Source organism: Erpetoichthys calabaricus, chromosome 2 (assembly GCF_900747795.2).
Source record: "Erpetoichthys calabaricus chromosome 2, fErpCal1.3, whole genome shotgun sequence".
Taxonomy (NCBI): Eukaryota; Metazoa; Chordata; class Cladistia; order Polypteriformes; family Polypteridae; genus Erpetoichthys; species Erpetoichthys calabaricus.
The window spans coordinates 19,409,678-19,426,204 of NC_041395.2; the positions used below are offsets into that span (position 1 = coordinate 19,409,678).

At 41.0% G+C, this 16,527-nt stretch overlaps 1 protein-coding gene and 1 long non-coding RNA gene across 3 annotated transcripts in view; one reads left to right on the forward strand and one right to left on the reverse strand.

Moving 5' to 3' along the window:
• Positions 1–3,108, reverse strand: part of LOC114645667 (1-aminocyclopropane-1-carboxylate synthase-like protein 1) — a 201,453-nt gene extending 198,345 nt beyond the window's left edge. Inside the window, exon 1 of the mRNA XM_028793495.2 lies at positions 2,936–3,108. The gene's annotated coding sequence lies outside the window, so the exon portion shown is untranslated. The remainder of the gene's footprint in view (positions 1–2,935) is intronic.
• A 418-nt stretch (positions 3,109–3,526) lies between these two features.
• On the forward strand, positions 3,527–15,324 carry LOC114645668 (uncharacterized). Of its 2 annotated transcripts, XR_003715158.2 has the most exons (4): positions 3,528–3,914; positions 5,450–5,598; positions 13,392–13,561; positions 14,909–15,324. It is a non-coding gene; the product is annotated as an uncharacterized LOC114645668 (long non-coding RNA). The 2 variants fall into 2 exon arrangements; XR_007934238.1 differs by lacking the exon at positions 14,909–15,324 and having other exon boundaries at positions 3,527–3,914; positions 13,392–13,848.
• Positions 15,325–16,527: the final 1,203 nt, after the last annotated feature.

Consider the following 16,527-nt stretch of genomic DNA (forward strand, 5'->3'; position numbering starts at 1 on the left):
CTAGCGTGCCTCAAACTCACGTGACGGGCGCATTTAAAAGAAGCCTGGAAGCGGTGGTTCGAGCTCCAGTGCTTCGAAAGTTCGACACAGTGTCGAGCAGCCCATCACTACCGCACGATGGCTTTAAGAGATGGCGGTGTCAGGTGGAAGCTGCTGCTCTTTCACTTTCACTTTGCTTATCCTGAGGGTTGCGGTCGCAAACAGGAAGACAAGTCGAGCTAAATGAGCTCTTTGTGAAGCCGCTCGTTTGAAGGTCGTTTCTGTATAAACGTGTCGATTCGGCGGCCCTGCGTGAATCTGCCCTCAAGTCGCTGCCCTTAGATGATGAAAACTGGCCATCAGGGCCGAAATTGTATTCCACCACTCGATGTTTTTATATTTAAGGTAATTTACGGTCATTTGTTTTTATTTACGAAGAGGTACAGCAAAACACACAGCATTTCATGTGTTCGTGACTGTGCTCTTCACTCTCGTTATTTATTACGTACTAGTTGATTACCCAGTGGCTTCGCTCACTGAGTGCAAGGGAAAAAAATAAAATGTAGTCTATAAGTTATTAAACAGTAAAACATTAACATTTAAGAAGTAAAGATACATTGAGCAATACTGGAGTGGTTTCGGGTAAACTACATTTTAAAGGCGCTATAACACAACAGGTAAGTAGTAGATTCCTTGTGAAAGGCGCTACACGACCGCTGTGGTATAGAAATTACATTTTCTATGTGATTTTCCACCTTAAGGGATAGTAAGTAGTTGTGCAGGGCAATTTACAAACAGAGTCATGCTTCGATGGTGCCCATTACACTCATTCGCAAAGATTTTCACTCTCCCAGGAGCCGACGGGGGACTTGAAGTGTCACAAACAGTGCGAGAAGAGAGGATGCTTCCCGAAACTGCGAAGCTCTCGACTCGGTGGAGCAGCCTGACATTCCGCGCCTCCCAGTGCCCACTTTGTTCTCACGACCCCTCGCCGCTGAAGGCGGTCTCGTCCCAAGTATTTAAACTCATCCACCTTCGCCCAACTCTACTCCCTCATCCTCACCATTCCACTGTAATACTTTCATAGTGTTAAAATGCTAGCAGTGCACAGCAATCATTTTAATTTAAAAATGTAGAAGTATGGATGTAGCCTATGATAGGATCATAGGAAAAAAAAATGTGCCCCCAACTTGGCTCCAAATACAATATAATCCATCCATCCATCCATTTTCCAACCCGCTGAATCCGAACACAGGGTCACGGGGGTCTGCTGGAGCCAATCCCAGCCAACACAGGGCACAAGGCAGGAACCAATCCTGGGTAGGGTGCCAACCCACCGCAGGACACACACAAACACACCCACACACCAAGCATGCAGTAGGGCCAATTTAGAATCGCCAATCCACCTAACCTGCATGTCTTTGGACTGTGGGAGGACACCGGAGTGCCCGGAGGAAACCCACGCAGACACGGGGAGAACATGCAAACTCCACGCAGGGAGGACCCGGGAAGCGAACCCGGGACTCCTAACTGCGAGGCAGCAGCGCTACCCACTGCGCCACCGTGCCGCCCCTACAATATAATCACAGAGGCAATTTCTGGTGGTTGAGGTCATTTGTGAGGTCAGTGTTAGTGACACTTAAGGGAATAAAAGTTACCAAACTTCAATACTGTCAAATTTCTCCCAGAAGACAAAGTTTGTTTTTTCTAACTATCTATTGTGACAGATAGAGGGCGCTATCGTCCTCTTGAACCCCCCCCAACTTGACTCCAGACACCAGGTAAAAGTCCAATAATTCGTTTTATTTGAACTATAACGTGCACAAAGCACCCTCCTCTCCACAATACTCATATAGATCACAATAACTAATCAATAAACAATCCTCCACTCTCCCAGACACTTAGCCACCCTACCTCCCAGCTCAGCACCCCGTCTGGGATTTCCCATAGTCCTTTTATACTCCTTGACCCGCAAGTGTTTCGCCCTCTCTGTCCACGTGACCTGGAACACTTCCGGGTCAGATAAAAACTCTTCTTCACCCCGGAAGCATGTCTTTCTTCCTGTCGCTATGACTACGACATACTTCCGGGTTATAGGGCACATAATAGTCTCTGGGCCTTCCTGCAGCGTCCTCTGGAGGTTCCCATGGTATCCAGAGGGCTGTGATGAAAAACTCCACTGTCCATAATGCCCTGCTGGAACTTGGGGCACCTCTATGTTGCAGACAGGGCTCCACCTGGCGGCCTGGGGGTATTGGCCGCGATAAAAGGCCGGCCATGTCCCACATTACTCTCCTCCCAGCGAAAAAACATGTTTTGGAGCGTCCAGCCCCGCAAAGATCGTCCTCCTCCAGGAGGATTCGTAAATCGGGCCTTGGCTATGTTGTCTAACCTTCCCCAGAGAACCTAGGGGGAACGTTATAATGGGAACCCCTCTGATCCCCCGTCCTCCGAGGGCAACTTCGCCATTCATGGCCCGACCGACGACAGTTGCAGCAAATCTGCCGTCCTCCTTCCGCCTTCCTCCGCAAGACTGAAAACACCTCGGGAACTCTGTCTACGCCCTTTTCTCCACCGAGTGAGGTTCCATAGCCGCCTCTTTGTTTTCTACGCCCTTTTCTACTTTATCAGGAGACCCCCGTTTCTCTTTTGGGATCTCCTTTTTAATCTGGGGCTTGTCCACAGTTTGGATCTCTCTATTAGCAAAAGAGAGCCCTTTTACTGTCTGAACGCCATTTGATTTTAAATTAACCCGAGGCGGCGTCTTCAGCCCCACATCGTTCCAAGAGACAGCACTTTTCAGTTGTTCCGGTTCGACCGGAACTTCCACTGCCCTTTCTGTCATCGTACCACAAGCTTTTGTAGGGCACGCAGTGATTTGGCACCTGGTACTTATTAAACACGGGCCCGGATTACACTGCATCCCTTTATGCTGTACGGTACCGTCTTTACTCACCTGTACTGCCAAATCATATAAGATGGGACACTCACGACCCAGCCGCCGTACGTATTCATCCACCTTCTTTATCGGCGCTTCAGCCGTCGCTCCCAGGTCTCCGACTATCTTCGTTATAGCCTGCAGCATCTGCAAAATACTCCGTACGGGCTTGATCATTTTTTTCGAGGTCCCGCACGCCCACAATATTATTTACTTCGGCCGGAGGCAAGCTTACTTCCGTATTCGTCTTACCTGCCGCCGTGAGCCAATGAGCACGTCCGCTATCGGCACGTGCTCTGATGGGTCTCGCAGAGGCTTCTGGGAATTGGAGTTCTCATTCTCTGAGGACCGGGCGGTATTAATTTGTCGGCGGATCGATCAGCCATTTCCCGGCTCTCTTTAACTTTTCGTGAGGTGAGCGGTGCTTCGCTCGCCTCCCCCTTCCTCTTTGGAAAGTCGAAGTCCGTAGCGAAGTTGCAAACAGCAGGATGCGGACCTTCTCCTTCCCAAATTATATCAGGGTTGATCACGTGTCCCTCGCCAGCAGCCGACATGCGGAAGGCCCTTTTTGGGCTCATCAGCTCGGACAGGAGTGTCGCTAACCGATCTGCGGTGCCTACTCGATTTACTGTTACGACCCTGCCCGATCTGCGTTTTTTTCTTTTGCGACATGAGTCCCCATCCGATTTGTCTCGCGCACGCTCTCTCTGCTTAATTAAAATTCATTTCACGACGCTGCCCGATTTGTTCAGCGCATGTCTAATGTTTTACGACACACGTCATTTGTCAGGTTTGGCTTGTACTTGCGAGTCATTTTTGTGTTGTCGTTTATCTCCGTATGTAAGTGGACTTGTTACTGGGAAAGATGGAAACTTTTGCATTTTATAACGTCTTGGAAGATGTGTCGCCTGAAAAATTTAACTCCATTCGAATGAAGAGGGAGCGAAATGAAATGTGACGTGTGTCTGAACTTTACAATGGACATGTACAGCTTTTTGTAAGTAAATAATTTTTAGTTGCAATACTTTGTAATCTCGTGGTTTAATTGTAAAAATCACAGCATTTTCCGTGTTTGAGTTAACGGATTAATGTAAGTATGTATGTCATTTATTAAGTAACACCCTATTAGCATTTGGTGGTGTGTTTCTTTTAACATTTGTCCACATTTTTTATCTTAAAGAGTGAACGGCGTGCTAATTATTAAGCAAAACAATGTAATCGAGGTGTCGAATTAGGAATAGAATTAGGAGAGCACGTCTGACACTCGACTGGTGTAAAGTGTGCCCTCCAAAGCCATCGGTATTTTTTATTATGTTGATATCGGATTACATCAATACTGTACAAGGGTATGTTGATGAAGGCTAAAGTACATAGGAGAATAGCACTAGAGTGTTGTGCCGTGTTAGCCATTATGAATGTAGAGAAAAGCCAAGCAATGTGACACCTTTTATTGGCTAACTAAAAAGATTACAATATGCAAGCTTTCGAGGGGCCTAAGTTGCCTCGAAAGCTTGCATATTGTAATCTTTTTAGTTAGCCAATAAAAGGTGTCATTTTGCTTGGCTTTTCTCTACATAGTTTTTGCTATTCTCCTAACTTATTACAAGAAAGAGGGATGTAGATAATAGCATTACAAATTGTTAATGAAGCAGCTCAGAATCTTACATGGTTTAATTATTTTAGTGTGTTTTCCGTTTTTAAAGGTATTTCTAGCATATTAATGTCCATACAGAAAGATGTAATAGAGGGTCTAACATTCTGAACTTTACACTTATGAGTAGGAAATTTATGAATCAAGGAAACCACAGTTACTGCATTTTCTAACATTTAGTATTCAAAATTGTATACAGAAGAAGAACAAGAATTAAACAGTGAGATATTGTTTTGTCATTCAAGATAGTAACAGAAATAAATCTTTATAAAACATTTTAGAATAGGAGCAGAAGTAAGAAATGTGAGAGGTGATTTGTCTTCATTTGTACAAAAACTACATTTTGGGGATAAGTTAATGTCATACTTATGAATTAATCTGTTAGTTGGCTACTATTTATTCATAATTTTGAAATGGATTTCTTTAACCTTGTTTGGTAGGAAAAACTTCTATGGCACAAAACACGCAATTTTAAAATGCATGTCCAAAGCAATCAGAGAAGTGTGGTGTGTGTCTGATGTGGCACAGTGACAGACTGGGCACTTGCTGTTGTCATTTGTCATTAGCTTATCGTTTAAGCTGTTGGTTTAGGAGGAGTACACACACACACACACACACACACACACATTTAACTGAATATAATGGAGAAGGCTTGCTCCTTAGAAATAACATTTCTTATTTCACAGGTGGCGCAGTGGTAGTGCTGCTGCTTTGCAGTAAGGAGACTGTGGAAGATTGTGGGTTCGCTTCCCGGTTCCTCCCTGTGTGGATAGCGCTTTGAGTACTGAGAAAAGCGCTATATAAATGTAATGAATTATTATTATTGCTGCAGTTAGAAAAACAATGCCCCTTTAATATATTTTTTTTTCTTGACCCAACAGGATGCCCAGTGGTAACCAGCCTACCATATGGCTCAACAGATGCCAGTGTACCTGAATACTGAGACACAATTGGATGTTCTTTTCTTCTGCTTTTAAGATTCCCAGTTTGGGATAATGTGCAGTTCATGTTAGATTTGCTATTTCTACAGGTAAGACTACTGCATAATTCCTGCAAAGCCTCCTCATATTTATTACTTGATCTGTAATATTTTGCTGCCTTGAATACTGTACTGTAAGTCTGCTCACTCTGTCCAGTAACTAACACGGCTTTTAAATTTTAGACAGGAAAGCCTCAGAGTGTGAATCCTCGCAAACACAGAGACTGAGGCACATCAGTACCAGCAGTCACAAAACGAGAATGTTGTTCCATTTTGTAAAATAACATTTATTTTCTTAAGTTACTGTGCTTTGTTGTTGGATTTTGAAAGAAGCAAGACTTAATTTTAACTTAAAACTAAGGCAGGAGAGAAAAACGAAGATGTTTTCATGCAAGTAATGACACCTAAGCAACAACGACAACATTTATTTATATAGCACATTTTCATAGAAAAAGTAGCTCAAAGTGCTTTACATAATGAAGAAAAGAAAAATAAAAGACAAAATACAAATTTAAAATAAGACAACTTAGTTAACATAGAAAAGGAGTAAGGTCGGATGGCCAGGGTGGACAGAAAAAAAAAAAAAAAAAAAACTCCAGAAAGCTGGAGAAAAAATAAAATCTGTAGGGGTTCCAGGCCACAAGACCACCCAGACCCCTCTGGGCATTCTACCTAACATAAATGAAATAGTCCTCTTTGTAGTTAGGGTTCTCACGGAGTCACTTGATGGTGATGGTCATACAAACTTCTGGCTTTTAATCCATCCATCATTGTTGGGACATCATGGTGCTTTGGGTAGATGGTGGTGGTTACGCCACCACCAAAAGGACACCGGAAAAGGAAACAGAAGAGAGAGTAGGGGTTAGTACAGCTTTTGAATGAATAGTTATTATAATGTATTGGATATACAGAGTATCAGGATTTAAATTACAGTGAAGTTATGAGAAGGCCATGTTAAAATAATGTGTTTTCAATAGATTTTTAAAGTGCTCCACTGTATCAGACTGGCGAATTCCTACTGGCAAGCTATTCCAGATTTTAGGTGCATAACAGCAGAAGGCCGCCCGCCTCGCCACTTTTAAGTTTTGCTCTTGGAATTCTAAGGAGACACTCAGTTGAGGATCTGAGGTTACGATTTGGAATATAAGGTGTCAGACATTCCGATATATAAGACAGGGCGAGATTATTTAAGGCTTTATAAACCATAAGCAGAATTTTAAAGTCAATTCTGAATGACACAGGTAACCAGTGTAGTGACATCAAAACTGGAGAAATGTGCTTGGATTTGCTTTTCCTAGTTAGGATTCTAGCAGCTGCATTCTGCACTAATTGCAAACAATTTACAGTATGTCTTTTTTGGGTAGTCCTGAGAGGAGTGCGTTACAGTAATCTAGCCGACTGAAAACAAACGCGTGAACTAATTTCTCTGCATCTTTCGATGATATAAGAGGTCTAACTTTTGCTATGTTTCTTATGTGAAAAAATGCTGTCCTAGTGATCTGATTAATATGCGATTTAAAACTCAGATTACAGTCAACGGTTACCCCTAAGCTTTTTACCTCCGTTTTGATCTTTAATCCTAATGTATCCAGTTTATTTCTAATAGCCTCATTGTATCCATTATTGCCAATCACTAAGATTTCGGTTTTCTCTTTATTTAATTTGAGAAAGTTACTATTCATCCATTCTGAGATACAGGTTAGACATTGTGTTAGTGAATCAAGAGATTCGGGGTCATCAGGTGCTATTGATAAATACAGTTGTGTGTCATCAGCATAGCTGTGGCAGCTCACGTTATGTCCCGAGATAATCTGACCTAATGGAAGCTTGTAGATTGAGAAGAGCAGCGGACCCAGGATAGAGCCTTGTGGAACACCATATAGGATATCATGTGTCTTTGAATTATAATTACCACAACTAACAAAGAATTTTCTCCCTGCCAGGTAGGATTCAAACCAATTTAAGACACTGCCAGAGAGGCCCACCCATTGAAGGCGATTTCTAAGAATATTATGATCAATGGTGTCAAATGCGGCACTCCGATCTAAGAGGATGAGTACAGATAAATGGCCTCTGTCTGTATTTACCCGCAAGTCATTTACTACTTTAACGAGTGCAGTTTCTGTGCTGTGATTTGTTCTAAAACCTGACTGAAATTTATCAAGAATAGCATGTTTATTGAGGTGCTCATTTAACTGCATAATGACTGCCTTCTCTAGAATTTTACTTAAGAAAGGCAGGTTAGAGATGGGTCTATAATTTTCAAGAGCAGAGGGGTCGAGATTATTTTTCTTAAGTAGGGGTTTAACTACCGCAGTCTTAAGACAGTCTGGGAAGACCCCCGTATCTAATGACGAATTTAATATGTCAAGAACATTATCAATTAGCACGCCCGATACTTCTTTGAAAAAATTTGTTGGTATTGGGTTAAGGGCACAGGTGGAGGGTTTCATTTGAGAAATTATTTTATGTAAATCAGGTAAATCTATCCTAGTGAAAGACTTTAATTTGTTTATTATGGGGTACAGGGGTTTAGGAGGATCCTTAGTGTTGGGGAGATAAACTATGTTATTTCTAATATCATTAATTTTTTGATTGAAGAATACAGCGATAGCCTTACAGGTTTTACTGGAAGTACTTAGGAGGCATTCTTTTGAGTTACCTGGGTTTAACAGACGATCAATCGTCGAGAATAAGACTCTGGGATTACTAGCATTGTTATTTATAATCTTAGAGAAATAGCAGCGCCTCTCAAGACGGACTGTGTTATTGTATTCTGTAAGTTTAACTTTTAATATTTCATAGTCAATAGTTAGTTTAGTTTTCCTCCATTTACGCTCAGCTCTACGGCATGTTCTCTTTAAATCAGACACTCTTTGGGTCTTCCATGGTATAACAATGCTAGAAGATTTTTTAACTGTCTTTTCAGGTGCAACTAAGTCAACAGCAGCTCTCACTTAACACTTTAGTATTAATGAGCACAGCACATTAGAACTTCAGATATACAGAGATTATAACACAATGTCTACTGTATGCGTAATGTACAAGAAAAAAAATGATGCTATATATAATGAAAACTAGCAAAATACCCACGCTTCGCAGTGGAGAAGTAGTGTGTTAAAGAGGTTATGTAAACATATATCTACATATACATATATATACATATACACATATCTACATATACACATATATACATACATATACACATCCACATATACATATATATACATATACAAATTTACACATCTACATATACAGTATATATACATATGTACATATATATATATATATTATATATATATATATATATATATATATATATATATACACATATAAATATATACATATCTACATATATATACATATGCAAATATATATTTAAATATAGACACACATACATACATACATACATACATTCACATATACATATATATATGGTTGAAAATAGTTTACTGTCAAATAAATGCAAAGAGTACGCGACACGTGTTTCACCCTCGTTATGGGCTCATCAGGCGTACAAACTCCACTGTACTCCCTCTCGGGAATCGAACCTCGGACGTCAGCGCCAGAGGCGATGCCCCTAACGTTGCGCCACGGCGTGTGGTTCGTTTATATATATTATATATATATATATATATATATATATATATAGCAAAATACCCGCGCTTCGCAGCGGAGAAGTAGTGTGTTAAAGAGGTTATGTAAACATATATATACATATACATATATACACATATCTACATATATATATATACATATATACACATATCAACATATATATACGCATACATATACACATATACATAAACACACACATATACATCCATCCATCCATCCATCCTCTTCATATATACATACAGTGGGTACGGAAAGTATTCAGACCCCCTTCAATTTTTCACTCTTTGTCATATTGCAGCCATTTGCTAAAATCATTTAAATTAATTTTTTTCCTCATTAATGTACACACAGCACCCCATATTGACAGACAAAAAAAAGAATTTTTGAAATTGTTGCAGATTTATTAAAAAAGAAAAACTGAAATATCACATGGTCCTAAGTATTCAGACCCTTTGCTCAGTATTTAGTAGAAGCACCCTTTGGAGCTAATACAGCCATGAGTCTTCTTGGGAAAGATGCAACAAGTTTTTCACACCTGGATTTGGGGATCCTCTGCCATTCCTCCTTGCAGATCCTCTCCAGTTCTGTCAGGTTGGATGGTAAACGTTGGTGGACAGCCATTTTTAGGTCTCTCAAGAGATGCTCAATTGGGTTTAAGTCAGGGCTCTGGCTGGGCCATTCAAGAACAGTCACAGAGTTGTTGTGAAGCCACTCCTTCGTTATTTTAGCTGTGTGCTTAGGGTCATTGTCTTGTTGGAAGGTAAACCTTCGGCCCAGTCTGAGGTCCTTAGCACTCTGGAGAAGGTTTTTGTCCAGGATATCCCTGTACTTGGCCGCATTCATCTTTCCCTCGATTGCAACCAGTCGTCCTGTCCCTGCGCTGAAAAACACCCCTACAGCATGATGCTGCCACCGCCATGCTTCACTGTGGGGACTGTATTGGACAAGTGATGAGCAGTGCCTGGTTGTCTCCACACATACCGCTTAGAATTAAGGCCAAAAAGTTCTATCTTGGTCTCATCAGACCAGAGAATCTTATTTCTCACCATCTCAGAGTCCTTCAGGTGTCTTTTAGCAAACTCCATGCGGGCTGTCATGTGTCTTGCACGGAGGTATGTATGGAGACAACCAGGCACTGCTCATCACTTGTCCAATACAGTCCCCACAGTGAAGCATGGCGGTGGCAGCATCATGCTGTAGGGGTGTTTTTCAGCTGCAGGGACAGGACGACTGGTTGCAATCGAGGGAAAGACGAATGCGGCCAAGTACAGGGATATCCTGGACAAAAACCTTCTCCAGAGTGCTAAGGACCTCAGACTGGGCCGAAAGTTTACCTTCCAACAAGACAATGACCCTAAGCACACAGCTAAAATAACGAAGGAGTGGCTTCACAACAACTCTGTGACTGTTCTTGAATGGCCCAGCCAGAGCCCTGACTTAAACCCAATTGAGCATCTCTGGAGAGACCTAAAAATGGCTGTCCACCAACGTTTACCATCCAACTTGACAGAACTGGAGAGGATCTGCAAGGAGGAATGGCAGAGGATCCCCAAATCCAGGTGTGACAAACTTGTTGCATCTTTCCCAAGAAGACTCATGGCTGTATTAGCTCAAAAGGGTGCTTCTACTAAATACCGAGCAAAGGGTCTGAATACTTAGGACCATGTGATGTGATATTTCAGTTTTTCTTTTTTAATAAATCTGCAACAATTTCAAAAATTCTTTTTTTGTCTGTCAATATGGGGTGCTGTGTGTACATTAATGAGGGAAAAAAAATAATTTAAATGATTTTAGCAAATGGCTGCAATATGACAAAGATTGAAAAATTGAAGGGGGTCTGAAGACTTTCCGTACCCACTGTATATACATAGTGCGTTGTAACACGGGCTGTGATTGTTACATGGGAGGGAGACGACAAATCACAGCTTCCCGCTTTCTAATCGGGCCTGTGATTGGTGCTTTGACGGATGCCCAGATCCCACAGTATGTCCCCTTAGGAGAGGCGTTAGGCAAGTGTAATTGAATAGCGGTGCTGCAGGTTTAGCTTTACACCTGTTTTTAAGGCTTATTGACTGAAAGGGGCTTTCATGAAAAAACATAGGGCTTTGCTACAGGATACACCCTCCACAAGTTAAGGAAGTAAAAATAAAGGTATATATTTCTGTTTTATTTAAACCTTTTAAGTTTGTATGCGGGCGGCATGGAGGCGCAGTGAAAGGTGCCAGTTAGGAGACCCAGGTTCGCTTCCCTGCGTGGAGTTTGAATGTTCTCCCCGTGTCTGTCTGGGTTTCCTCCCACAGTCCAAAGACATGCAGGTTAGGTGCATTGGCGATTCTAAATTGTCCCTGGTGTGTGGGTGTGTGTGGGTGGGTGTGTGCGCCCTGCGGTGGGCTGGCACCTTGCCCGGGGTTTGTTTCCTGCCTTGTGCCCTGTGTTGGAAGGGATTGGCTCCTGTATTTAGGATATAGCGGGTTGGATAATGGATGGATGGACATTTGTATGCATACCCCTATTTGCCCGTTTTCTTTTTTTTTCTTTCTTCAGTAATATTTCAGCAAACCCGGAGCTTGTCAGTTCAAATCCTGGTACTGACACCACTGTGTGACCCTGAGGAAGTCACTTCACCTGCTTGTGCTGCAAAAAACAAAAGTAATGTAACAAATTGTACCTCAGATGTTGCAAGTTGCTGGAATAAAGGCATAAGTCAAATAGATAAATATGTATTATACACATAGGAACTATTCATTTATTTTCAGTTAAGTCATCTGCAGCAAACCTTTAGAAATGAGGGTTTCTCCTTTTTAGATGGATGCAAACTGTTTCTTCTTCATTGAGGTTTTGTCTTGGAGAGCTTTTTTCATTTCATTGAAAATTGCCTTCACTCGAGTGATCACTTTGAGCTGACTTGCTGGCCAACCATAAGCGTTACCTCGTAGGTAACCACCCACTCACTTCACTCCCTTACGGGAATCGAACCTCTGACATAGGTAACGCTTATGGTTGGCCAGCAAGTCAGGTAACATCAGCCACGGTGGCTTCAGTTGTGAGAAGCAGATCATAGAGTGGTTGAAAATAGTTTACTGTCAAATAATGCAAAGAGTACGCGACACGTGTTTCCCCCTTATTCTTGGCTCATCAGGCGTACACACTCTCACTGCACTCGCTTACGGTAATCGAACCTCGGACGTCAGCGCTAGATGGGCTTCGCAGCGGTGAAGTATTGCTTTTAAATGTTAATTAAGAAGAAAAGAACACCTTTTTAAATTAAGTCTTAAAAAGAGGTGTAAAGATATTGACAATAAGCTACGCAAACCCACCAAGACATGCAATCGTTTAAATCAAGGCGCGAGTCGAAAAACACCATCCCATACTATTAGTTAACGATTAACACATTTCTATATGTATTGTAAGCATACAATACAACTGATAATATGTTGCGCTTATTTATCTGGTGTACCGACATTTTTGCGCGTTTAACGGCTGAAATCTAACGTGGTTTTTGCCCTTCAGAATGAAAACAGTTAGCATTTACCTTTTTAATAAAAGGCGAGCTTTTAAGCCTGAGAAATCACCCCGTAAATGCACACGTTTAATTGCACATATGTTAATATGTATGCTTACACAGTATTAAAAGACACTCAAAAATTAATGTCATTTACCTTCGTTCCCGCGTTTGACTCGTGCTGTAAATCTCTTCCTTGTTTTTAGTTCACGTGATTACGTAGGAGGCGTGATGACGCGATACGTGACTCCGCCTCCTCCATTAGAGTATATGGACAAAAAACAGGTTCCAGTTATGACCATTACGCGTAGAATTTCGAAATGAAACCTGCCTAACTTTTGTAAGTAAACTGTAAGGAATGAGCCTGCCAAATTTCAGCCTTCCACCTACACGGGAAGTTGGAGAATTAGTGATGAGTGAGTCAGTCAGTGAGGGCTTTGCCTTTTATTAATTAGTATAGATTAAGTTGGGGTTCTTTCAAAAATCCAACAAAAACCACAGTAATTAAAAATATTATTAGTTGGACTTTACTCTAAGCAGGCCTTTATCTATTGTGATGGTTTACTTTGAATTATTATTATTAGTATTATTATTATTACTTTGGTAATAATTGATCTACAGGTGAACCATGAAAGGAGGCAGCACAAGAAGTAGAGTACACTTGATTAATGTTTGAACTCCGTGAGTGAATATCGTGTATCTACTGTGTTTATGTTTTTAACAGTTACAGTGAAGTAGAAGAGTCCGGTCATGTTATGGGGCAGCAGTTAAAGAAGAAGGACGGAGAGATGTGTGCCATGTTGAAGTAGCGGTTGGTCCTCCTGCCCGCTCTTCTAGAATCCTCCATCTAAACCTTTGTTCTGATCTGCTGTGCCTTTGCCAAGTGATCACGAGGTATTGGTCTATTTTGTTTTTTTTCTTCTGAAAACTGTCTCGGTCTCATTACACTGGCTACCTGTCTCACACAGAATTGATCTGAAGGTTCTTTTAAATAATTAGAAGGCTTTGAGTATTTTAGACCCTGCCTGTATTTTGGAGTGTCTGCTCCCAACATTTCTTTTCTTAAACGTTGCTTTGCTTTTTATTCCAAGATCAACCGTAAAAACCGGCAGCTTTCTGTACTCCTGCAACAAACTCTGGAATGCTTTGCCAATAGAGAAGTGCCAGGCTACAAATGTCAAGCATTTCAAAAATCTTCAACAAGCCCACTTTTCTAATTTGTCTTTTTCTTAATTACTTGCATTGGTTGTACAGTAATCCCTCGCTATATCGCGCTTCGCCCTTCGCGGCTTCACTCCATCGCGGATTTTATATGTAAGCATATTTAAATATATATCGCGGATTTTTCGCTGCTTCGCGGGTTTCTGAGGACAATGGGTCTTTTAATTTCTGGTACATGCTTCCTCAGTTGGTTTGCCCAGTTGATTTCATACAAGGGATGCTATTGGCAGATGGCTGAGAAGCTACCCAGCTTACTTTTCTTTCTCTCTCTCTTGCGCTATCTGTGATCCTGACGTAGGGGGTGTGAGCAGGGGGGCTGTTCGCACTCCTAGACGATACGGATGCTCGTCTAAAAATGCTGAAAGATTATCTTCACGTTGCTACCTTCTGTGTGCAGCTTTTAAGTATGCTGCACGGTGCTTCGCATACTTAAAAGCTCAAAGGGCACATATTGATTTTTTTATCTGTCTCTCTCTGCTCCTGACGGAGGGGGTGTGAGCTACCGCCTTCAACAGCTTTGTGCCGCGGTGCTTCGCATACTTAAAAGCAAACAGCCCTATTGATTTATTTGCTCCTTTGAAGAGGAAGATATGTTTGCATTCTTTTAATTGTGAGACTGAACTGTCATCTCTGTCTTGTCATGGAGCACAGTTTAAACTTTTGAAAAAGAGACAAATGTTTGTTTGCAATGTTTGAATAACGTTCCTATCTCTCTACAACCTCCTGTGTTTCTGCGCAAATCTGTGACCCAAGCATGACAATATAAAAATAACCATATAAACATATGGTTTCTACTTCGCGGATTTTCTTATTTCGCGGGTGGCTCTGGAACGCAACCCCCGCGATGGAGGAGGGATTACTGTAATAGATTAGAAATGGTACTGTGTACACTTTGTAAGCTCTGCATTGGGCACTAACTTCTGCTGTTTTTCTCTGTTGTCTTTTTCTTTTTGTTTATTGCAATGGTGCCCTCCACCATCTGTTGCATCAACTCCAACTGCCTGTGATGCTGGAGAGAAGAAAAGTTCACAAGATGTCCTAAAATGGAATTGTGATTGGACTGAGACGGCCACAATTATGTGTGCTGGGATGTGCAGAGAGGGCTGTGTAGGCTTTGGCTTGGGACCCCCAGAGGTTTATTATCTCCAGTATCCTTGAAGACTGCAAGTTTGTCTTTGTCCCCAGCCATTTGACCAGGCAGTGTATTTATTACAAAGGACAAGGACCCCATCCATTTGCTTCTTATTTACTTTTATAATGCCTTCAATTTTCTTTGTAACTATGTTTTTGAAGAGCAAGTTGAGCTACACTTGTAAGAAAAGGTGATATAGAAATATTATTACTGAACAAATGTTAACGGGCAGGTCAGGAAAAATGTCATTTTAAATAGAACACATTTTTAATGGAATATTGCTGCATAACAACTCTTTGACTCTGAGTAGCATCTTGTACATAAAGCTAAAATAGCATTTTTCCTTTTTTGACAAATTTAATGATTCACTTTTACTGCGTTCAAAGCTTTGGCTAACATTTTTTTTAAAGATCTGTAAATATATTTGTGTTGTCCTTCCCTAATAGCTTTTAAAACCTCTGCATTGTTGGCCATTTTCATTGTATTTGTGTTCTAGTTAAATGCATTTACCTTTTATACATCTTTATTATTAATGAATTTTCTACTGATACACACACACACACACACACACACACATTATATATTATAATAATTTGTGTGGATAATTTTTTTTTTGACAAACATTGTTCACAGATATTTCACTGTTGTTATTTTTAAACATACCATTTGTTTATTCAATAAAAAATGTATGAAAATGTATTGTATTTCCTTTTTATTAAAAAAGTTATAAAAATGAACTGGCTCTGTATCAATATGGGTGAATAAAACCAATGACATGAGAGGAGTCTGCACACAAACAACGGTGTGTTATGTTGATTAAACTTGTAAGAAAGAATATCACTGCCCTCTGTCCACATGGTGTTCATCATAAACTGAACTATTTCATGCTTAAATTCTGTTTAAATTCTGCTCAGTTACTGGAGAATATTTTATTTTACAGCTGTTAAATTCAGATCAGTTTTATTGTCTTAATAGGTAAGTTTGGTTTTTTGGGGGGTTTTACAGAGACACTTTGAAACAACATTAAAATCACATCACTAACAAACATATTACAAATATGAACTATAGCAGCAAGCAACTTCATCCATTCATCCATTTTCCAACCCGCTGAATCCGAACACAGGGTCACGGGGGTCTGCTGGAGCCAATCCCAGCCAACACAGGGCACAAGGCAGGAAACAATCCTGGGCAGGGTGCCAACCCACCGCAGGACACACACACACACACCCACACACCAAGCACACACTAGGGCCAATTTAGAATCGCCAATCCACCTAACCTGCATGTCTTTGGACTGTGGGAGGAAACCCACGCAGACATGGGGAGAACATGCAAACTCCACGCAGGGAGGACTTACTGTAAAAAAATTATATAGACTGATTCAAGTGATAACAGCTCACACACTTAATTTAAATCTGTGGATATCAAGTTGAACTTCTTTGTAAGATTAATAGCCGTTGGAATAAATGAGGATTTGAACCGGTGGCTTTATACTCTTGATTTCTTC